The following is a 26,477-nucleotide window of genomic DNA, read 5'->3' on the forward strand; positions in this document are numbered from 1 at the left end:
TATACATGGAAAACTCGATAAAGGAAAAACCCATGGTGGGAAGCCTACCCACAATTAGATAATACTTTTGCAACAAGTATGTGAATTACAATTGAGTGGCCTTCACTTGCAGGAAGGCCAATAGCCTAGAGCGTACTTCTCATCACTAAAGGAGTCTCACTGACTACATAGAAATCTAGACTACTATTTGAAAGAAGGAATGAACTACAAAGATAGCCTCTCCTATACCTGAATATAATCTCGGTTAAACTCAATACCAAAGGACTAAATCCTCTTACATAAACCCAATTCGATAACCAATGATCGACCAAATCCTTTGCCTAAATTATTATTACATTATTCTCTCGTTACATATCCATATCCCATTCCTATATGATCTACAATGAGATCTTATATCATTTATATTCAAACCCTTGACCATAAACAATAAGATCAGCCACTAGACAATAAAACAATTACATAATTGCAAAACATGTTGGCTTCAGACCAAACAAATAATATCCAACCCATAAGACATCCCAGAAACACATTGAGAAGTCAAATCCACACGTTACATTAAGGCAATCCATAACCTAGACAATACCGAGACCCAATATAGATCCACACACACTAAAGCAATAATCCCAATCAACGAAGTCTTGAATATGATCAGCATCAACATCACAAATCTCCACTAGAAGCTTCACCAACAACACTTATGCATATCCTCAAAGATCTTCAACAAATCTCTATCAGTGAAACCCTCACCAGAACAACAAACCAAGCTTGCTAGCATACATGACATCATCTGATCACTAGATTGAGTGAACAAGAATCAGAGTAGTAGGCATAAGCCAATTCCATAACCAAAACATACTGGATCATGTTGGATCATGATGATCCAATCCAACTAGAAACCAAACAACCTACTAGGACCAAAAGGATACCAATAAAGCAACCAAAATAGCTAGTGTTGACATCAATGATAAATCATCAATGCAACACATAATCAATTCCTCCAAATGGCCAACACTAGATGTGAAAAACATCCAAGTGCCAAGAAATGTGAAATAAGTCTCCCCCAATGGAAGACAACCAACAATCTCCCATACAAAGATATAGCAATGATGTTCTGAAACAAAGACCAAACTCCCCTTGTGAATGATATCTCTGTAAAGCTCTTTTTATCACATATCTCTCTCCCTTTGACATCAATGCCAAAAAATTGACAAAAATATCAAAGCAAAAACAAAAACCACTGAATCACAAGGATAACTACTCCCCTTGAGCAATAACATCCCCCCATAAATCCAAAATGAATGATATCTCTGATAATGCATACCAGACTGATGCAAAATAACATCAATTAGTTCTCTATTGGATGGACAGAAACCCCTAATCTATCTCTCAGGTACTCAAATGATTCTTTAGGCAAAGGTTTAGTGAAAATATTTGCAGTCTACTCTTTAGTGTTCACATAAACTAGTCGAACTTTATTTTCTTCCACCTTCTCCTTCAAAAAGTTATACTTGATAGATATGTGCTTTGTCTTAGAGTGAGATAACAGATTCTTTGATATGTCTATAGCAACAGAGTTATCACAGTGAATAACTACCGGTCTAATACAATCCAATTTAATATCCTTAAACATTTGCATCATCCATAGAACTTGTGTACAGTTAGTATCATCATCAACATACTCAGCTTCAACAATAGATAAAGAAGTACATGGTTGTTTCTTGATGATCAATGAAACCAACTTCTTTCAAAAAAAGAAAGCTCCACTAGAAGTACTTTCCTACTCATCAACATCACCAGCCCAATCTACATCTGTATATGCACATAAATTAAAGTCATCATCCTTAGGGTACCATAAACCATATTTAGATGTACCTTGTAAGCATCTAAAAATTATTTTCACCCCACTCTCATGATTTTCTCTATGATCACTTTGATATCTAGATGCAATACAAACAACATTCATTATATCAGGCCTAGTCTGAGTCAAATATAGTAGACCTCCAATCATAGATTTGTATCTTATAGGATTTACTAGTGTAGATTCATCTTTCCTTGACAATTTTTCACTTGTAACCATAGGAGTACTTACCAGTTTAGAATCTACCATACCAAATTTCTTCAAAATGTCCCTAGCATACTTTATTTGATAGATGAAAACACCTTTATCAGTCTAAGTAATATGCAAATCTAAGAAAATTTTTATTTCCCCAATCATATACATTTCAAATTCTTTCTCCATATTCTTATAAAATTTCATGCACAACTTATCTTCACCTCCAAAAATGATGTCATCAACAAAAACTTTAATAATCAGTATATCATCATCAGTGCCTTTATAATATAGATTACTGTCAGCATTACCTTTAGTGAAACCAAGCTTCAAAAGATATTTATCTAACCTTGCATACCAAGCTCTAGCTACCTGTTACAATCCATATAAAGCTTTCCTTAATCTGAAAACCATCAGGTTGCTCAATATAAAATTCCTCATCAAGATCTTGATTCAGAAATGCACTCTTAACATCCATCTGATAAACCTTGTAGTTCTTGTGTGCAACATAGGCAAGAAATAATCTTACAAATTCAATCCTAGCTACAAGTGCAAAAGTTTCACCATAATCAATTCCTTCCTTTTGAGAATATCCTTTACAAACCAATCTAGCTTTATTTCTTACAACTTGTCCATCTTCATTCAATTTATTTCTAGAAACCCATTTAGTTCCAATAGCATTCTTATTTTTAGGCCAAAGAACTAAAGTCCATGTGTTATTTTTCTCAATCCGATCTAATTCTTCTTCCATAGATTTCATCCAACATTCATCTTTACATGCTTCAATCACTGATACCGGTTCAAGTTGGAGAATTAAACATACCTCATTAGATGCCAACCTTCTTCTTGCCATCACTCCATTGTTCTTATCCCCAATGATTTGATCTTTTGAATGATTCAATCTCACATACCTAGGAGTCTTCTGACTCTCTATTCCTTTTCCAGGTTCTTCAGTTACTGTTGAATTTCTTGATACTGCCATTGTAACTGGTTCAAAATTTTGTTCTGGTAAAGGTATTACCAGTTCAGTTATGATTATTTCCACTGTTGGTTTTTTCTCATGATTTGACTTCTATTTAGCTCATCCACCTTGACATTAGTGCTCTGCATAATTCTCTGCAATCTTTTGTTATAACATCTATATGCCTTGATTTCATTAGAATAACCAAGAAATATTCCTCCATCATGTCTATGATCAAATTTTCCAACGATATCATCTCTCCTGATATAACATTTACCACCAAATATTCTGAAATACTTAACTACAGGTATATTGCCAAACCATAATTCATAAGGTGTCTTACCGGTTTCTCCTTTGATATGTACTATGTTGAATGTATAAACCATTGTGCTCATTGCTTCTCTCCAATAGATATGTGGTAGACTAGCTTCCATCATCATTGTTCTACTAGCATCCAACATAGTTTTTTTCTTCCTTTCCACAACTCCATTTTCTAGAGGTGTCCAGGGAGCAGAAAATTGTCTCGTTATACCATGCTTCTCACAAAAGTTATTAAACTCACTGGATGTGAATTCTCCACCATGATCCGACTTTAAACATTTAATCTTCAATCCTATCTCTATCTCCACTTTAGCTTTAAATATTTAAACTTTTCAAAAGCCTTAGATTTCTCCCTTAGAAAAGTAACCCACATCATTCTAAAAAAATATCAATGATTAGCATAAAATATCTTTCACCTTGAAAACTTTTAACTCTAGCAGGGCCACACAAATCAGTATGAATAAGATCAAGAGAATTATTAGATTTATCTTGTATAATCTTAAAAGAGGTTCTGACTTGTTTTCCCATTGGCATTCTTTACATACCAGATTATAGGGCTTCACAATATTAGGTATATCTCTAACTACCTTAGTTGAACTGATATTTATAATGCAATCAAAATTTACATGACATAGCCTTTTATGCTATAGCTAACTCATCAATTTGTGCAATCAAACATGTCTTCTCACTAGAATTTAAATGAAATATATTACCTTTTGTCTTTGTACCAGTTGCAATCTACAAACTAGATCTATTAATGATTTTGCATTTTCCATCCTTGAATTGTAATTGAAATCCCTTATCCACCAATTTTCCTACACACAAAAGATTATGCCTTAAACCTTCAACATAATAAACATTGTCAGTATTGTTCTTACCATCCAATGATATAGTTCCTTTTCCCTTGATCATACATGCTTTGTCATCTCAAAATTTAAGTAGAACGCCATCAAATTCTTGCAAAGATAGAAACTTCCTTTTATCTCTAGTCATATGATGTGAACATCCACTATCAATTACCCATTCATCCTTATCTTCAATTTTAGTAGCAAGTGCCTTCTCTTCAGGTACATTCTCTTCCAGTGCCAAAACATCTTCCTTGATAGCTTTGAACACCCATTCCTTTCCATTGCCAGAACCACTAGGAGAGTCAGGTGTCGGTTCATCATCAGAATCAGTAATGCCTTCCTCATCCGCTATGTAGCATGATTTGTCTATGTTTATCTTGTACTTATACTTGTTGTTATAACAAGGGCTAGTCTTAAAACATACTCTAGATCTTTTTGTTGGCATTATGGATGAATTGATTATGTGTTGCATTGATGTTTTGTCATAGATGTCAACACTAGCTAATATGGATGGTTACCGACAGACAAGTTTTGGTTACTAGTAGAAGATCTAGTGTTACCGGTAGAAGAGATTATCTGTTGGACACTTCCAGCATGTTTGGATTAGTAAAGTATATTGGATTTCATGAGTTATATGCTCCATGAGCATGTTTTGGTCCCTTGGTATTGGCTTGGTAATTGGATGTTATCATACACTCTGGTAAACCCTTACCAACACTAGTTCAAGGCTTTATCAGCAGAGCTTTCATTGAGGAATCATGACAAGATGCACAATTGGTGTTGGTGCAGCTTCTTCAAGGATTTTAGGATGTTGAAGATGTTCATTGATCATTCTTAAATTACTTGAAGATATTGCTTTGGCATGGTGGACCTAGAATAGGTCTGGTACCTATCTATGTTATGGGTCAGTAGCATGTACTCTACACATTACCTGGATGATTCAAGATGATTTATGGATTTTTTTATTGTTTTGGTCTTAAGCCAACATGGCATATCATTGTAATAAGGAATTATGTAATGATATATTTTGTAATATCTTTAGGTGGCCGACCGAATTGGTTTAGGCCTTAGGGTTTGTATAAATAGGAGATAAAAACTATTTGTAAAGTATCATAGTTATTAAAAAGGTCATGGTCAAGAAATGTAATGTGTGAATAATGTAATATCATTTAGGCAGAGGAGTTGATCGGTCATTCGAGATTGAATTGGATTCAGAAGAGGATTTAGTCCTTTGGCATTGAGCTTAACCAAGATTGTAATCAGGCATGGTAGATGCTATTTCCTATAGTTCACTCTATTGGATTATTGTCCATTCATTTTGAGAAGGTTGTAGCCTATCTATAGTCAGCGAGACTCTTTTGTAATGAGTAGTATGCTCTAGGCAATGTACCTTTTCTACAAGTGCAGGCCCCTCATTGTAACACATACTTTCTGTAGCAATATCATCTGATTGTGGGTAGGCTTCCCACCATGGTTTTTTCCTTTCTAGTTTTTCCACATACAAATTATGGTGTTATGTAGTATGGTTTCTTTGCATTGATTATCTAGTTAATTGTTAAGTTGTATTGTTTACCGGTATCTGTTTCTACTGGCATCTGTCTGTGCTTTACCGATACTTGATTTTCTTAAGGTTGTATTGTGGATTAAAATTTATAAGTTGTTAAATGATTCACCCCCATCTCTCAGTTGTTCACCAGTTATCCTAACAATTGGTATCAAAGCTTTGGTCCTCTTTTGTAGAAGCTTAACCACTTGAGGTAAATTCTATGGCAACTAACACTTCTAATCTACCGACAACTATCTTCAAAAGAGAAATCCCTAAGCTTGATGGAACAAATTATGGGATATGGAAAATTTGAATGGAGACCCATCTTAGATGTCTTGGCAAGGATATTTGAGAGATCACTAAGAAAGGATACACACCTTATGATTCGACATCTAGCAATATTGCTCCTATAGACCTAGATAAGAATATTGAAAATAATTGCAAAGCTAGAGAAGCCCTCTTGTGTGCACTTACTGATCAACAGATTATGGGATTGATTGATAAATCATCGACTAAGGTTATAAGGGACAAATCACAAACTCTGAATGAAGGTGACCCTACTATCGAAATTGCTAAACTTGATGGTTACCAAGTAAGATATGAAAACTTGAAAATGGAAGAAAATGAAAGAATTGTTGTGTTTATGGAAAGAGTAAATGAGATTGTTATGGGAATTCAATGTTGTGAAGGATTTCTAAGTGAAGATGAAATAGTTTCCAAAGTCTTGAGAGCCCTTCCACTAACTTACAAGATGAAGGCAACTGCAATTAATGAGTTAAGAACAATGACAAACACTTCAGTCAACAAAGACATTCTAATTGGGAAATTATCTGCTTTTGAGCTTGAAGAATTTGGATCTTCTGGAGTTGTAAAGTCTGAACCTTCTTTTCATGCATTATCATCAACATCTACCAGCAAAAGTGATTGGAGAGCCCTATATGTAGAAGAATTGGAAGACATGAGGAAAGAAGATGAAGAGCTTGAGCAACTTGAAGCCATATTTGCTAGAAGAATACCTAAAGGTCCAATTGGAACTAAGTATGAAGGAAAAGAACCTTTTAAATTTTTTGCATGTAATAAGATTGGTCATTTTGTATCTAGATGTCCTAAAAGGAATGCAAGGTTTGAGGAAAGAGTTAAGAAAAATTTTAAGCCTAACCCGAACAGATATAGATTCAAGAAAAGAAAACATTGCTACATAGGAGATGAGGAAGGAGTAAATGATGACTCTGGAGATGAACTAATAGAAGACTTTGCTAGTGGATCTGGAAGTGAAAAATAATGGGTGTTCTATGCTTTGAAGGAAGATGAACTAGAGCAGGCTATCAAAAATGAAGAGAAGTTACCGGTAGCAAAAGTTGAAGATAAGCATGAATGGGTAATTGATAGTGAATTCTCACATCATATGACTAGAGATAAAAGAAAATTTATGTCCCTGCAAGAAGACAATGGTGGTCAAGTTAGATTTGGAGATGACAAGGCATGTATGATCAAAAATAGAGGTATTATTTCTTTTGATGGGAAGCATAACATTGATAATGTCTATTATGTAGAAGGCTTAAGGCATAATCTTTTGAGTGTTGATCAATTAGTTGATAAGGGTTTTCATCTTCAGTTTAAAGATAAAAAATGCAAAATCATTAACAAGACTGGTTTGGAAATCGCAACCGGTATTCAGACATGAAGTAATATCTTTCACTTGAATACTGGTAATAATACATGTTTGATTTCTCATATTGATGAGAGTTGGCTATGACATAAGAGGTCGTGTCATGTTAATTTTTATTGCATTGTTAAGATCAGCTCAACTAAGGCAGTTAGAGATATACCTAAGATTATGGAGCCTCATAATCAAGTATGTAAGGAATGTCAATTGGGTAAGCAAGTCAGAAGTTCTTTTAAGAGCATACATGATAAATCTAATGATGTACTTGATTTGATTCACACTGACTTATGTGGTCCAACAAGGACTAGAAGATTTCAAGGTGGTAGTTATTTCATGTTGATTATTGATGACTATTCTAGAATGATGTGGGTGATTTTTCTGAGGGAGAAGTCTGAAGCTTTTGAGAAATTCAATTTCTTTAAAGAGAAGGTTGAAACATAAACTAGATTGAAAATCAAATGTCTAGGATCAAATCATGGTGGCAAGTTCACTTCTCATGAATTTAACAGTTATTGTGAGACAAATGGAATGAGGAGACAACTATCTACACCTAGAACTCCTTAGCATAATGGAGCAGTTGAAAGAAAGAACAAAACCATTTGGATGTAGCTAGATCTATGATTATGGAAGCCAAATTGCCTCATATCTACTGGAGAGAAGCAGTGAATCTGATAGTCTACACATTCAACAAAGTTCACATCAAAGGTGAAACTAGTAAGACCCCTTATGAACTATGGTTTGGACATACACCTACTGTTAATTATTTCAGAATTTTTGGAAGTAAATGCTATATCAAAAGAGATGATTCGATTGGAAAGTTTGATCCTATATGTGATGAAGGGATATTTCTTGGTTATTCAATTTAGAGAAAAGCATACAAATGTTATAACAAACAATTGCAAAAAATTGTTAAGAGTGCTAATGTGAAAGTGGATGAACAGTACAAAACTCATTCTATATCATATGATAGGGAACCGGTAGTAGAAATGATCATAACTAAACTAACAATGCCTCAACTGGTAGAGGAAGCTGAGATAGTTACACCGGCACAATCATAACATTCAACTGTAACTGATGATCAAAGTGGTGAACCTAAAGTTCAGAAGACACCAAGGTATGTAAGATTAAATAATTCAGAAGATCAAATTATTGGAGATAGAAACAAGGGAGTTATGACAAGAATAAAATTGGCAAATGAAGTGGTATCTCTTATTTCTCAAGTTGAACCGGAAACTATTATTGAAGCTTGTAAGGATAAACATTGGTTAAAGGCTATGGAAGATGAATTAGATCAAATAGAGAAAAATGAAACTTGGTATTTAGTTTGTCGGCCTAAAAATAAGAATGTTATTGGAACTAAATGTGTTTCTAGAAATAAACTAAATGAGGATGGTCAAGTTGTAAGAAAAAAGGCTAGATTGGTTTCTAAAGGATATTCTCAAATGGAAGGAATTTATTATAGTGAGACATTTGCACCTGTAGCTAGAATTAAAGTTGTTAGACTATTTCTTGCCTATGCAGCTTATAAGAACTATGAGGCTTATCAAATGGATGTGAAATGTGCATTTTTGAATGGTGAGATTGAGGAAGAAGTGTACATTGAGAAACCTGATGGATTTTCACTAACAGATGACAAAGATATGGTTTGTATATTAAAGAAAGCTTTATATAGTTTGAAACAGGCTCCTAAAGCTTGGTATGCAAGATTGGATAAATTTCTTTTGAAGCTTGGTTTTACTAAAGGAAGTGCTGATAGTAATCTATATTATAAGATCACTGATAATGATATTCTAATTATTGAAGTTTTGGTTGATGATATCATTTTTGGAGGAGAAGATAAACTGTGCATGGAATTTGCTAACAATATGAAAAATGAATTTGAAATGTCCATGATTGGTGAGATGAAATTTTTCTTAGGTTTGCAGATTACTCAAACTGACAAATGTATTTTTACCTGTCAAACTAAGTATCTAAGGGAATTGTTGAAAACATTTGGTATGGAGAACTCCAAACTGGTAAGTACTCCTATGGCTACAAGTGAGAAATTACCTATCAAGGATACTTCTACACAAGTAAATCCGACAAGGTATTGATGAATACTAAGAGGGGGGGGTGAATTAGTATACCAAAAATCTTTACCAAACACTTAAGCAAATTTACTGTAGACCGATATAGCTTTTTAAATAGTAAACCAGTTAATACATAGAAAAGACAAATAGTAAATAAATCATTCACCCACAATAATACAATCACCATAACACAAGATATTTTGACGTGGAAACCCAAATGGAAAAAACCACGGTGAGTAAAATTCACAAGTCTACTATCTGCAGAATAGCAACCAGATCAGTTAAGGTAAGGCCAGTTAAGGCCTTATAATGTTCTTCACCAGAATAGATCCTGTTAGGAATCCAAATCTCTATTAGGAGATAAGTCTTGTTAAAGACTACCCTGTTAAAGGATTTTAGATCCACAATGTGAACCACCTTGTTAGAGGATTTTGAATAGGTTTAACTAAGCCTACCTAGTTAAGGGTTTCAGACTTGTCGAAGAGATTAGTAATCAACAAGTAAGTGATCTAGGAAGTAGCACAAGATTCTTAGTTAGATTTTTAATTCCCTCTATTAATGTATTACAACATTACTTTAGTCTTCTGTTCAATCTCTGTCGCAAGATACCTTTTCCACAAAGACCTAATCTCTTTTACACAACCCTTCTACAATTTCATGTTGGTCCAATGAGATTAGACTATAATTTCCTAGGTACAGTGCATCTAGACATAATTTTTAACACAACACAGAATCACCGCATCGGTGTCAGTGGATGATAACTCATCACACTTTACAAGTTTCTCGGTTAACCAAACACAGTATACTGATTACTAGTTTACAAACAAAGACTGGTAAAATCTAACATAGTGTTCTGATCCTAAAAAGATTGGCTACCGCTTTAGGTCCTCATACCACTTGAAGCCCTCATATCGCTTGAGGTTCTCGGTCATGCTTTGACCAGTAAGCTTCTTCTGTAAACACCAATAATCTTCAACAAACAAAGACTATGCATACAATGGCATACAATATCAGTTTAAGTGTTGGCAAATGCACACTCCAATGAGAAATTGTAGGTGATTGAAGGTATTGTCATTGATGTAAACCTTCCAATCATGTGATACCGGCAGGCAAATACAAGCACCGGTAGACTCTACACCGACATACAAAACACTACCACCAAAAAAGAAGATTACCGACACCCTGGCCGACAACATTTTTGTATTAATGTATTTTGTAATTAATTGTAAAATCTTTTGTAAAGTCGACATGGAGGATTGTAATATGACTCATATATGTATGAGATCATTGTAGATCATTTTATATATGTTAGGGTATGATGTGAAAGATAGAAAGTAGTAGACCTATTATGTGAATCATTAGATAAGGGTTTATGTATGTAGCAGAGCTTAAACCGGTACTAAATCTGGCATAGTAGATGCTAATCTAAAGTAGTACAAGACATTGGATTAGTATAATCCATTTTTATAAGCTAGTGTGGCTTCTTTTGTAATTGAGCAGTGAGCTCTAGGCACTTGGCCTTCCTGCATGTGTAGGCCCCTGATGTAGCAATAATATTCTCTTATTGACCAGTAAGTGAATAGTGTGGGTGACAAACCCCATTGAGGTTTTTTGTACACCGGGTTTCCTCATTAAAATATTGTGTTATGGTGTGCTTTTCATGTTGTGCTTCTTGTTCTTATTTGCTACATTATTTTTCTTTACCGGTACATAGTTTTAGTATTCTTTTCATGTTATAAGTTAAGAAAATATTATTACCGGTCAGATACTGATTCACCCCCCCTTTCAGTATCTTTGGGAATCCTAACAATTGGTATCAAAGGCTGGCCCTCTATTTTCAAAAGCCTAACAGCTTGAGGAAGATCTTGTCACCAGTAGAGATGGAAAACTTAAGAAAGAAATGAGAAATAACTCTTTCAGACTATGATGTAGAAAAGGTGAAGAATATCAAACTTGAGGATGATCTAAAGACTACTTAGGATATCATTCAAGCACTTCAAGAAAATTACACTATAGCAAGGAATAAAAGAAGAGAACTTTGTGAGAAGATGTAGAAAGAGGAAGATGAAAAAGAAACTCTTAATGATTTGGTAAATAAGCTAAGACAATAAATTAGTACAACAAAGAATGAGATGCAAGATATGAATATGAGATTTTGTAAAGAAATTGAAGATAGAAAGAAGAATGAAGAAGACTTGGTTAGAAGACTAAATGATGCTGGAAATGAAAACACAAGACTCAATCATGAAAATGATATGTTGAAGATAGATTTAATGCACACACAAAATGACAAAACTAAACTCGTACAGAAAGGAATCTTAGAGAATGAACTAACTGCTGCAAATAAACACAAGGAGAAATTCAAGAAAAGTTCAGAAGAACTTGTTGACATGCTGAAGAATCATAAACCAAATGGTGATACAAATGGGCTTGGCTTTGAAATTGGTGAAAGCTCCGGTACTGCAAACAATCATGATCATAGTAAACTGGTAAGACAACCTAATGCTTACAAATTCAATGGGAAATGCTTTAACTGTAACAAGTATGGTCATAGCAAAAATTAGTGTTAATCTATAAATTATCAAAACACTATTACACCCACCGGTCAATGTTCTAAATGCAACAAAGTTGGTCATAACTTAGAAAATTGCAAGATGAATGTAAGATGTTACGTTTGTGGAAGATTTGAACACTTATCTAATCAATGCAGAACACATACCAGCATAGGATATGGGAAAGCTATTCTGAAAAACAATGTGACTTGTTATGCCTATAACAAAATTGGACATATTGCAAAATTTTGTAGAAGCAAGTCCCCACTGGCAAATAACAAAGGTCCTAGTTTGAAAGGTAAAGAAAAGGTTGAAGAGGTAAAGCAAGAATTCTCAAAACAATGGATCAGAAAGTTAGATCATAATATTGATAGGAATACCCCTCCACCGGTAGAACAAAGTATCACTCCACTGGCAAGAGACTCTTCATCTAACTAAAGGAAAATCCTTTGGGGGTTTAGCAACAAAATGAAAAACATGCTATTATTCCCTCAGTTGATGGTGAGAAGTTGAAATTACTTCTATACCGACAGATGAGTTAAGTTGTGACTTAACCGGCAAGCATTAAATATGGTAGTTGGATAAAATAACATTATAAAGAAAGTGTTTTGGCTCCTTTTTCATTCACTGAGCATTCAAATCTTTGAGAGCACACAAATTCCCAAGTGAAGGCATTCTTAGCGAAAAAGTGAAGTAGTTCATCAAAGCATTCATCCTTAAGGTAGATTGAGGTATTTATAATCATGGCATCCTCATCCACTCCTGAATTTATTGCACACCCTACTATTGTTGAGGTTGTTAAGTGCCCTAGACCCGTATTCAAACTGGTTCCTGAAATTGCAAAGAAAGATGATAGCATAGGTGCATTTTCTCAAATTCCCAAGGGAGTAGTATATGCTAAAGACCCTAGGATGTATATACATTGTCAAATAGAGGAATTAGGTGATGATGAGATCAAAAATATGTATAGGACTGTGATTTTTGATGAATTTGGAAATATCAAGTTGGAACATAAGATAGTGGAAACCCTAGGTTTTACTAAAATCCTTAGTGTCCCAGATTTTCCCAAGGATATTATAAGGATTGTGCTAAGAAGAGTTCATGGTGAATTCTTCTAGTTGGATTCAATCCATAAAATCACAAAGGAAGCCGTTAAGCAAGTAATAGGGTTACCCTCCACCAGTAGCAGACCTAACAAAATGAAGAGAGTCTCAAATGACACAGTGATGGATTTAACCAGTGCAACATTTAACAAAAGGTCTTTAAGGGTAAACAATGTAAAGGACATAAATGTCAGATTTACCAGTATGATATTAGGCTACAAAGCTACACATGCAAATAGGTTGAACTCAATTTCTAGCCTATGTATTAAAAGTGCCTATGATATGGTTAATGATAATGCTTGAATAGATATATGTGAATGGATCAAAGATGAATTGATAGACAATCTGAGGAAGATTAAAGGAGATTAGAAAAGAACATTCAGATTTGCAAATTTTCTTGTTTGTCTAATGTTGTACATAACTAAACAAGTACCCGGTATTGGTGCAAGAGATTTTGGCTTTGACATTTCAGTAGGAAAGCAGCTATTGGATCTACTAAACAACATGGGAGAAAACCACGAGAAAAACTTAAATGAATACTTTCAAGCATTAAAGGCTCGAATGAAAACTAGAGTAAGACTGTCACAAGCCATTGTGGACAAGTATCAGAAAGAAATTTGTTTTGTAATAAAAAAGGATGAAATCTGGATGGAGGTAGTTGTCCCTAGAACTATCTAGGTAATTGAAATGGGTTATGAAAAAGATGACAATATTATTGAAACTTATGCAAAAGCCCTCCTTGAAGCACCAAAGGAACCCACTGAGAAAGTATTTAGAAATGCTGAAACAATTGAGTGGGGAATTTAGTCTAGAAAAAGGGTTAAGAAGGTCGAAGAAATAGTAAGAAAAGGAACTCGACAGGCTAAAGCAATTAAGGACAATGTTTTGAAGCAAATTGGTATAAATGAAAGTGAGTTGGAAGGACTTCAATTGGAAACTCATCTTTCACCGGTTGGAACTTCTTCTGAGAGTGACATACCGATAGTATTTAAAAGGGTAGAAAGGAAAAGAAAACCCTCATCGATACCCTCACCTACACCCAAGAGAACTAGACAAAAACAATAGATAGTCAGGCCTCCGGTAAAGAAGTTGACACCTAAGAAGAAAAGAAAGGTAAAACAAGATATTGCTCCACTGGATAAACTCTTGAGCGAAATAACTGAAGATGGAAAATTGAAAAACATCAGCAAAATATACAACACACTATTTGCAGATGACAAGGAAAGCATAGAGAACAATGTAATCTTACACTTGGATATATATAAGAAATTTTTGATGGAATTTGTTGATGAAATATCAAATGATCTTTATAGAAGATTAGAAGCTAGAAGGTTAGCCATCGTTGAGCTGGACAAGAAAATTAAAATTGAAAAATTACTTGCAGTACATCCAATCAACTCACCTAATGAAATAGATAAACTAATCAATGCAGCAAATCGGACAGTATTCTCCACTGCCCATTGGCATGTAGCACTAATGGTAGGAAGAGTAAAAGAAGTCTCTAAAGAAACAACTGATGCATGGGATATATTCTTTGTGGAAAAAGAAAAATAGGAAGAATTACTTAGACCAAAGACTATTAAAGTATATCAAAGGGACAGGGATAAGGGGAAAGGTAAGGTAGGTGGACCTGCAAGCCTTAAAATAACTGATAATGTACCCCCACCTCCTTCAAATACTCCATCAGTAGATACTACTGACAATCACCCGACTACTGAAAGTATGGAGACTCCATTAGAGGATACAAATTCTGAGTCTGAAGTTTTATACACTGTGAATATTGATACTCAAGAAGTAAATGTTGTGGTTGATAGAGAAACCACTGAGGAAAAGAAGACAGATGTGACTACCGAGTCACTGACTGCAGATGCTAAAGTTAAGGTAAGTGAAACTGTAAATATAAACACAGAAAAACCTACTCAGACAGAGAAACCAGTAGAGGATACCACTAGTAAACCATTAGAGAAACTGGTAGATACAACTGATAAATAGTCAGGAGAACTGGAAATGGATAGTGTAGAGGTACAAATAGAGAAACGGAAAGTGCATACAAAAACACAGATTGAGAAACTGGTTGTTGAGAGATCAGCGAAACCTTCTGAGATATAGATGGAAAAACCAGAACAAGTACAGGTTGAAACACAAGTTCAAACAAAGACAGTGCCACCGGCCAAAACTGAAAAGCCTAAACCTTTGTTTGTAGAAATGCAAACACAGACTAACCTACCAGAGGTTGAACCAAGCAAGGTGATTACTACAATCGGTAGTATGGCTATTGTGAAGGCAAATGGATAAACATCTAGTACTTCTATGGCAGAATTTAGACCTACGAATGTAACAGAGGTCTTATTGGATTGAATAAAGAAGATTACAGAGTTCAATGCACAAGCCTATAAGGCTATTGATGATACCATTCCCATTATTATATTGATAGCACCAAAGTGCATTGTATATAACAAGGATTATTTAGGTCAACTAGACACATTGTCTAAGTTCATCACCGACAACATATTGATAGTTGATCAAATAAATGAGGATATATTTAAGGAGAGAATGATTAAGGAAAAAGAGAAATTCTTTGAGGAAATTGTCAAGAAGAACAAAGAGAAAATGGATACCCTATTATCAGAACTTGGAGAGATAATTTTTGACTTCAAGAAACTATATAGAGATTCTTGTAAAACAAATATTTTAACAGAAGATCTAGACAAGGAAATTAGCAAGGCACAAGATAAGATTAACAATATTGCTAACAATCTGATAGGTACATCGGATTCATTTTTGGAGATAGAGAAGAAAATTGTAGAGCAAGAAGAGAAAATCAAGCAGTTAGAGAAGGACAAAGAAAGAATAAAGGATAAAGAAAAAGACTTAAAATATAGACTTGGTCTAAAACTAGACTACCTCATTTCTTTAAGAAAAGAAATATCTAAGGCTCTGGTTCCCAGACTGAAGACATCAAAAGAGAAAATGCACATACTCACTAGTATAGTGTAGAGAACTCAAGAGGCAATAAAAGACATAAAATCTTTTAGTAATGGTTTAAATTTGGTTTTGACAAATATTTTTCAGATTGTAACCCACCGGTTACAAGAATCTAGGCAAGACTCCATTGGCAATGAATGACAACCTTTTTCATTGATGTCAAAGAGGGAGTAGTGTGATGAGAAAAATGGTCAGAAGGAAGTAGAGATAATCTACTCAAGGGGAGCACACATTTTTGGACATACAGTTTTTGGCAAGATTTTTGGACTTCAATTTTCGGATACATTCTTGAATTTTTCTAGTGAGTGTTTCCATCAATGCCAAAGGGGGAGATTGTTGGAAAATGCACACTCCAATGAGAAATTGTAGGTTATTGAAGGTATTGTCATTGATGGAAACCTTGCAATCATGTGATAGTGAAAGGCAAACACAGGCACCGGCACTGATAGACTCTACACCGGCATATAGAACACCGACACCGAAAAAGAACACTACTGACACCCTGGCCGACAACATTTTTGTATTAATGTATTTTGTAATTAATTGTAAAATATTTTCTAAAGCTAACATGGTGGATTGTAATATGACTCATATATGTATGATATCATTGTAGATCATTTTATATATGTTAGGGTATGATGCGAAAGATAGAAGGTAGCAGACCTATTATGTGAATCATTGGATAAGGGTTTATGTATGTAGCAGAGCTTAAACCGGTACTGAATCTGGCATAGAAAATGCTAATCTAAAGCAGTACAAGACATTGGATTAGTATAATCCATTTTTGTAAGTCAGTGTGACTTCTTTTGTAATTGAGCAGTGAGCTCTAGGCACTTGTCCTTCCTGCATGTGCAGGCCCCTGATGTAGCAGTAATATTCTTTTATTGGCCAGTAAGTGAATATTGTGGGTCACAAATCCCACTAAGGTTTTTCCCACACCAAGTTTCCTCGTTAAAATATTGTGTTATGGTGTGCTTTTCATGTTGTGGTTCTTGTTCTTATTTGCTGCATTATTTCTGCTTTACCGGTACACAGTTTTAATATGCTTTTCATGTTATAAGTTAAGAAAATATTATTACCGATCAGATATTGATTCACCCCCCCCTCAGTATCTTTGGGAATCCTAACATTGAGCAATACATCATATAGTACCGGTTGAGAATAACTCATGTGACAAATATGTGTCCATCAATGACAATCACAGCTAAACATCATCAAAATACCAACAATCTCCCCCTTTGACATTGATGGCAACACTTAGGAAAATTTGACATCTAAGTGCTTACAAAACAAAAATGATGCCATAATCAAAATTACTCTCCCTAAGCATATACACTACTCCCTTTGCCAAAATTGAAAGCATGTACTACTTCCATACCACTCCCCATAAAAATTTCAAACCAAAATTACTCCCCCTTTGCCAACAATGACAAATTAATACAAACATGCCAAAATTATATTGCATAACATAAAAACAAATTATATGTCTATGACAATAATGAGTAAAAATTTTCAAAAACAAATTTAAAGTTTTTCAAAAAGTCCTTCATGTTTGTAGACCAAGTATCTAGGAGTGAGGCAACAATTTCACTCTGAGTCTTCATCTAGAATGCTAATTCCTCCATGACATCAATAGTACGTAATTCCTAAGTGACAATAATAATGTCCATGTTTAGAAAGTACTTCTGAAGAATCTACAACTTAGGTAACAACAACAACTAAAATTTCTCCAGATCTTGAGACCACTTGTAGATCTCTGAATCAATCTTGCCAATCTGTTGTTGGTGAGTCTGTACGGTTTGCCCATACAGTGTGAAGGAATCATATGGAACTTTTTAGTTATCTATATATTGCTTTAACTCTGATTGGAGTTGACCCTTCTTCTTCAGAGCATCATCACATAATATATCAGTTTGGAAGATTTTGCTCAGAAGTTTATTACCTTTAGTGATGGCCAAACTGATATCATCTCTCTGATGTATTAGCTTGGCTCTGTCTTCATTGAATTGCTTCACCAATACAATTTTTTGTTCCTTTGCATGCTTTTTCTTTGTGGTAGCCTGGACAACATCTTCTAGTAATTGCACTTGATCACCCACTACTAGGTATAGAAGTTTCAACTGGGCCAGTGAAGAATCGGTACCAGAAAGATTGGTATCGGGAACTAAGGTTGAAAAAGTATCAACAATGAGTTGAATAACATCTTTTTCTTTCTTCCTTCTCAGTTCCTCCAATATTTCTTGAGCATGTTGAATACTTCTCAGGAGCTCATTTTCATCTACCAATTTGGTGAGATAGGCAAGAGTCAATACATTATGACTGGTGGAATCAACATGTTTAACTTGACCTTGATCTCTGGTTGCCTTGGGAGTCTCAAAAGTTTGTCCACCTTCCTTTTCTTTGATTTCCTCTTGTCTCTTCTTCTCCTGCTCCTCTTATTCCTTATCCTCCTTGTTGGCCTTCTCTTTTTCCTCTTTCTCCTTGTCCAGTTTCTCCTTCTCTTCTTTCTCTTTCTCTGCCTTTTCCTTTTCCACTTTCTCCTTCTCCACTCTCTCTTTCTCAGATTTCGCTTTCTCTACTTTCTCCTTCTCTGCTTTCTCCTTTTTTTTCTTTTCCTTTTCCACTTTCTCCTTCTCCACTCTCTCTTTCTTAGCTTTCTCTTTCTTAGCTTTCTCTTTTGCCTCTTTCTCTTTCTCTATTTTCTCCTTCTCTGCTCTCTCTTTTTCTTCTTTCTCTTTCTCTACTTTTTCTTTCTCCTCTTTCTCCTTCTTCTCTTTCTCCTTCTCCACCTTCTCTTTCTCCTCTTTCTCCTTCTTCTCTTTCTCCTTATCTACTCTTTCTTTCTCCACTTCCTCCAGTTTAGTACTCTTAGCATCTAATGAATCCACATCAATAGGATCATTTTGATTAGTTATTCTTTCTCCCTTATCATTGAAGGTTTCATCCAGTTTAGATTTTTATAGATCAGGCTCTTGTTCAACCTGCCGATTTGCTTTAGATACCTTCTGCATATTGACAACTGCTTTAGCCTGTAGATGGGTGTCTTTTTCCACCTTAGAGACTTTACCTCCAAGTAACTAAAGTATTCTCTTTCGCATGAAAAACATTGCCTTTGTACTGATTAAGAAACTCAAATAATTCAAAATTAGAGACATCTAGAAAATATTGAGCAAAAATCTGCTCCCTAATTTCTTGCTCCTTTTCAATGACAATGCACCATTTATTATACAAAGAATTAGAAACAACAGGTTTAATATCAATCAAAGATTGATCATTATCACATAAATGTTGGTATTTTGAATATGTTGATATGGTTTTGTCATTGATGTCAACACCCGTCATCACTTGTCAACACTTATCAGCACTTGGAGATCCTTGGTTATGTTCACCGGCAAGTCAGAGACTTATGCACAATCACCGGTATTTGGTTCACTGATAGATTATATTGTTCACCAACACTTGGAATGACTTGGATACAACTTGGTTATGTCAAAGACATTTTTTGATCACTTGGTTTTAGCAATTTGGTTATTTGTTTATTCGGGTTTGCATATTTGTTGTTACCGAAAAATAGGTCCAGGTTATGCACCGACAGGCATATCTATTCCAAATCAGCACGACACGTTATGGAGATGATTTATTATTAGTGTAAATGCATTGAGCTGACATCATGCATCAGATATTGATTTATTTGTCATTAATTTTATTGTAATACCTTTTAGTGAGCCAACCTATTCAATTAGTCTTAGGTTATGGTATAAATGTAAGATCTCATTTGTGAGATTGATATGCGATTGGAAAAAGAATTGTAATAGGGTATATGCAAAAATAAGAAGAGCTATACATGCAGACATCATTTGAAGGTTGAAGGAAGGTTTATGTGAAGGAAATCATAACTTAACCAGTACTAAATCCAGCATATGAAGATGCTATTTTATGTAGTACATTATCATTGGATTTAACCATCCAACTGTAGTCAGTGAGACTCTCATTTTGTGATTGAGTAGTGAGCTCTAGGTAGCTAGCCTTTCTGCATGTGCAGAATCCATATTGTACACACATACTATCTACAGTAGTATCATCTAATTGTGGGTAAGGCTTCCCACCATGTTTTTTCCCCTTACAGGGTTTCCACATACAAATATTTGTGTTATGTGTTGTGGATGTTATTGTCTTTCTGTTTCATGCATTAATCTTTACTAGTACTGCAATTAACTGATAAAACTGTCTACTGGCATAAATTTTGGTTTATCGGCATTAAGCATTAAGTTTTGGTTAAGTTAATTTTAGTTGAATTTATTGGACAACTAATTCAACCCCCCCTCTTAGTTGTCTCCAGGACCTAACAATTGGTATCAGAGCCTAGTTATCTTTTTGCAGAAGTTTAATAGCTTGAGGAGATCTAATTTCTTGTAACTATTTCAAGAAGGACAATCCAAAACTTGATGGAACTAAGTATGGCATATGGAATATCAGGATGCAGACACACTTGAATTGCATTGGAAAGGACATATGGGATGTTACAAAGAATGGCTATACTGCTCCTACTCAAGGTCAACCTAATCTACCTAACTTGGCTAAAGATGAGGAAAATGATTGCAAAGCAAGAGAAGCACTTTTGAGCGCATTATCGGATCAACAAGTCATGGGATTCTCAAACAGATCTACTGCTAAAGCTATTTGGGACAAACTAGAAACATTGAATGAAGGAGACTCCATAGTCAAAATTGAAAAACTTGAATGCTTCCAGGTCAGGTATGAAAGTCTGAAAATGGAAAAAGATGAAAGAATTTATGCTTTTATGGAAAGAGTAAATGAAATTGTTTTGGGTATACAATGTTGTGGAGGAACCTTAAGTGAAGATGAGATTGTTTCTAAAGTTTTAAGAGATTTTCCATTGGCATATAAAATGAAAATTAGTGCTATAAATGAATTGAGAACAATGCCTAATGCATCAGTATCTAGAGACACCTTGGTTGGAAAACTTTCAGCTTTTGAACTTAGGGAATTTGGTCATGTTACTACTATTAAGATAGATCTAGCTTTCAAGGCATCATTATCAACTACAACATCATCATCATCATCATCTGATAAATCTGATTGGAAAGCCTTCTATGCAAGAGAACTTGAAGAAAGCAAGAGAGAAAGTGAAGAACTTGAAGAACTTGAAGCACTATTTGCAAGGAAAATGCCTAAAGGTCCAATTGGAAGTAAGTATGAAGGTAAATACCCTTTAAATGTTTTAACTATAATAAGATTGGTCACATGGCTTCTAGATGTCCTGATAGACATGCAAGATTAAGAGAAGAAGCTAAGAGAACATGTAATCCTAAACCTGATTATTAGAAATACAATTTTAAGAAGAATAGAGACAAATCTTGTTATTATGCTGATGAAGGAGTTACTAATGATTCTGATGAGGATCCGGCAGACAATGGATGGGCTTTTGTTGCTATAACAGAAGATCAACCAACACCTACTATTCAACCGGTAGAGCAGGCCCTGGCAGCTAAAGTTGAAGATAAGGATGAATGGATTATTGATTCAAGATGTTCACATCACATGACTGGTGATAAGAGTAAATTCTTAACCTTTCAGGAATACAATGGAGGACTAGTAAGATTTGGAGATAATAAAGCTTGTTTTATCAAAAGAAAAGGCACTATATCTTTTGATGGTAAGCACAATATTGATAATGTTTACTATGTTGAAGGTTTGAAGCATAATCTTTTGAGTGTTGGCCAATTAGTTGAGAAAGGATTTCAGTTACAATTCAAGAATGGTAAATGCAAAATCTTAAATAGAACTGGTTTGGAAATTGCAACCGGTAATTAGACTAGAGGTAATATCTTTCATTTGAACAAGAATGAGAAAGCATGTTTGATTGCACATATTGATGAAAGTTGGCTATGGCATAAGAGACTTTGTCATGTAAATGTTGATTGCATTGTGAAAATCAGTACAACTAAGGTAGTAAAATATTTACCTAAGATTGTTAAACCTCACAATCTAGTATGTAAGGAATGTCAATTTGGAAAGAAAGTTAGAGAAACTTTCAAGAGTATTCCAGAGAAGTCTAACAATGTTCTTGATTTAATTCATACTAATTTATGTGGTCCAGCAAGAACTAAAAGTATACAAGGAGATAGGTATTTTATGCTAATCATTGATGACTATTCTAGAATGTGTTGGGTTACTTTTCTCAAGGAAAAATCTGAAGCATTTGGGAAATTCAAACTACTCAAGGTGATGGTAGAAAATGAAACTGGAAAGAAAATCAAATGTTTGAGATTAGATCAAGGAGGTGAATTCACATCTAAGGAATTTAATACATTATGTGAAGTGAATGGGATTAGAAGATAGTTATCAGCACCCCGGACACCCCAACAGAATGGAGTTGTGGAAAGGAAAAATAGAACTATCTTGGATGCAGCCAGAAGTATGATATCAGAAGCAAATCTACCTCATATATACTGAAGAGAAGCAGTCAATACAATAGTTTATACATTCAATAGAGTTCACATCAGAGGTGAAACTGGTAAGACCCCTCATGAACTATGGTTTGGTAATACTCCTAATCTTAAATATTTCAAAATATTTGGAAGTAAATGCTATATTAGAAGAGATGAGTATATTGGCAAATTTGATCCTAGAAGTGATGAAGGAATATTTCTTGGTTATTCATCTAAGAGAAAGGCATATAGATGTTTTAACAAGAGATTACAGAAAATTGTTGAGAGTACAAATGTGAAGATTGATGAACAATTTAGAGGAAATTCAAGGTACACAGACTCTAAACCGGCAATAGAGATAATCACAAATGAACCTATTGTGAATGCACTGGTACAAAATGGTGATCCAGTTACGCCAACATCATCTGAGGATTCAACAATCACTGAAGAACAACATCAAGTAAAAACACCCCGGTATGTAAGATTGAATCATTCTGAAGATCAGATAATTAGAAACAAATTTCAAGGAGATATGACTAGAGGAAGATTGACAAATGAAGCGGTATGTCTTATTTCTCAAATTGAACCTACATCAATTAATGAGGCATGTGAAGATAAATATTGGATTAAAGTTATGGGAGATGAATTGGAACAAATTGAAAGGATTAACACTTGGTCATTAGTTCCCCGACCTAAAGACAAAAATGTAATTGGAACTAAATGGGTTTTCAGAAATAAACTTAATGAAGATGGTAAGGTAATAAAAAATAAAGAAAGATTAGTGTGTAAGGGATATTCACAAAAAGAAGGTGTTGGGACTCATTAAATTTGAGTCTAAGTTTATAGGCCCATTTCAAAATTTTGCTGTACATGTCAGAAAAGTATCTAAATAAGTCAGTTTGAATGGCCTAGTTAGAGAGAGGGTAAAGTGGAGCCAGTTGATTTTCAAGGGGTAAGACTCGGGATTCTTTTCCTACACCTTTCATTTGGCCTATGTAGTGATGTAAAACTTTTAGAATTCAATTTGCAGAAGTTTACTAGGTAACCATTTCGAGGGGTGAGCTGAAAGTGCATTTTAGGCACACATGCAGATTTTATGGAGTAGCCTACTTTGAGTGTTTGTATCTTTTGCCTTGTTGATTGTCATGAAGAAATTAAAAATGGATTCAATTCTATGCATAAATGTGAGTTAGGCTACAAAATTTCAAGTCTTAATGAATCAATTTGCTTAGTTTACCAAGCAAAATCCGTTTGCAATTTATGTGTTTTGGCAAGTCCCTGTTTCGACAGCTAGTGGGAGCCCTATTTTGCACAAGTGTAAAAGTTGCCTCAGTGAGTCTCATGACATAATGTTTTTTCTGGGCTAATTTTGATATAAATGATGAGCTATGTTTCAAGTTTCAAGTCTTTGCTAATCCGTTTGATCGGTTTTCAAAAAGGTTCATTTAGCCATCGTTTTCAATTATCCATACTTTCAGTGCCCTATCAGTTAATGTAGCCATTTTTGTGAGTGCACCATTGCATCCTGACAGACTTGTGATCAAACTGACAATTCAAAGATTTAATATGTACTTCAAGGTATCTATGTTTCAAATTTGAGGGCCTACGGAGGTCGTTTGATATTTTTGAGAAAGGCATCATGTGTTGCTAGAACATTGACTTCATCAAGTCCGCAGTGTCGACAAAGCCAGTTTACCATTTTTGCCAATTAATATCTCTTTGCTCAGGACTCATCTTGAAAAACTGTTTGGTAGAGTTCATCCTTGTATATTAGAGTACACGCCTGTCAGATGGCGAGGTCCAAAAAGGTGTTTTGACCACTTTGAAAAATACGTCTTCGCGATTAAATGCAAAAATGTGGTGTAATCGTCTGGAGGTTGCAAAATTCAGTCTGATGATCTGAAAACGATGGTGATCATTTCTAGAGGTGTGTTTGAGGTCCATGAGTCACTTCAAAGGTCAGCTGTATGAAAATGAATTTTTTTTTAGTCGGACCCACTTTGGGGCCTGACCTGGCTCATGCTTGTGCACTAATTTTTGTGGCGAATTGTTCAATTTTCATGGTATGCAATCTCCCTTTTGACAAATGATGATGATTGAGAAAGTTGCAGATTAGATGTTTGTTAATCTAATCATTGTAAAGAGAAGATGATGATGGTATGCCTTTGATGAGAAAATTGGGAATTTTATGTATGCCTAAGTACCAGAATTTGCCTAATTGAGGTAACCTCTTCTTTTTATTTCATGCCATCATATAGAGTGACACAGAGGACACAAAGTGGAGTCTCAAGAATACCATTCATACTTATTGAACCATCTAATGTTATGGTTCCAAAATGGTTGGATTTTGGTGTGCTCGACCAGGTAAGACAAGTTATTGCTAGCCAGAGATCTCCCTCCACGTCTATGGCGAGTTTGTAGAGGTAAAAACGTAGCAGAGTGTGGAGTGGGCATTTTATTTTATAAATAACAAGCAACTACAAATTAATGTCATATCCTCTTTCCCTGCTGCAACGTGGTATTAGAGAAGGTATGGAGATTGTAGAAGGAACTGTAGGAAATTTAAAATGGTCACGTGGTGGATGGTGAGGGGAGTTGAACATAGACTGTTATGAATCTTCTCCTCCCACATTGAAAACTTCAGAACCCCCCCATAGCCTAAGCAAATAGCAGTCTGTCCATAGGCGTAGAATTTTGGTGGGCAGCAGAGAGATTTTCCCCCTGGTGTGTGGCATGTTTTTTTGAAGGAGGCTTTAGAATTTTTTTAAAACAAATGAATGTTGCATCCTCCACAATGTGGTCCATGTACTCTGCGTGGAGTTTTTTGCATGGAAGTGACTACAATGAAACTCAAGCAAATGCCAAATGTGAACAGCAATCTCTTCCTTCTCCTGCGTGGTGCTTGGAAAGGGCGTAGAGGTTTTCAAATGCAGCCAATGCGGTGTCTGGAGAATGTAGAAACATGAGGTAAAAGGCATATAATTTCTGCACATAGAAACTCAAGTAAATGCCAGTAGAAGAGCTCCCTGGACATGGCATTGAAAATTGCAGAAGACTTCAAGCTTCACGTGGCTTGTGACAAAGCAATAGAAACCTTCAAGCAAATGCAATTGGTAGGTGTGCAACTATCATCTCCTCCCTCTATGTCGTAGCAAGGTTAATAGCCCACAAAAATCGCCATTAAAGCTCAGGCAAAGCTTCAAAAAATGAAGTCCCAGGTTAAAACTTTTTATCCCACATTCACTGGGAAATGGTCTATTTTGGTGTTTATATGCAAAATCACACCCAACTATAATGTCAAAGCCTCTGGGCTTTTGATGGACGGTGCCATTGGGCGCTCAAGGTTGGCCCATGTGCGGGTGCAGATCCTGAGGTGATGGAGGAGGTGACTGAGTGATGACCAGGTGGACCCCACATAGGCACACTTCTCGAGGCAAATAGGCAAATTTTGCAGAGAAAGGTCGGCCTAACCATTGAGCAGGTTGCAGAGGATCCAAAGAAGCACGTTGATTCATGGGCCGAAGATGCACACGAGTTAAACCCTACAAAACAACGAAAAGAGGTAAAGATCATGCATGTTTCGGGAGATCGGACGATCCGCGCTACTTCAAGAAGGAAATTTGCTCAATGGTTAAGGTCTGCGAAACAGCGAAAAGCACATGCAAAAATTGAGATGGTTAAAGACCCTGCAAGTTTGAAAGATCCAACGACTTGCGTGACTTTGCAAAAGGAAGATTCTTGCTGAAAAAGCATCGCGAAATACTGAAAGCCAGGTGGTGGGTCTAGGTGGAATGACAGCTCGCGGGTCCTGCCCAGTGGTGATGATGTGGCTGACAAGTGGCAAAAGATGAGGTGTCATGCCAGTGGTGCCTAGTGGATCCCATCGACCAATCAGAGGTCACCACATGGCAAAGTGTCAGGGCC

This window comes from Cryptomeria japonica, chromosome 10 (assembly GCF_030272615.1).
Source record: "Cryptomeria japonica chromosome 10, Sugi_1.0, whole genome shotgun sequence".
Lineage (NCBI taxonomy): Eukaryota > Viridiplantae > Streptophyta > Pinopsida > Cupressales > Cupressaceae > Cryptomeria > Cryptomeria japonica.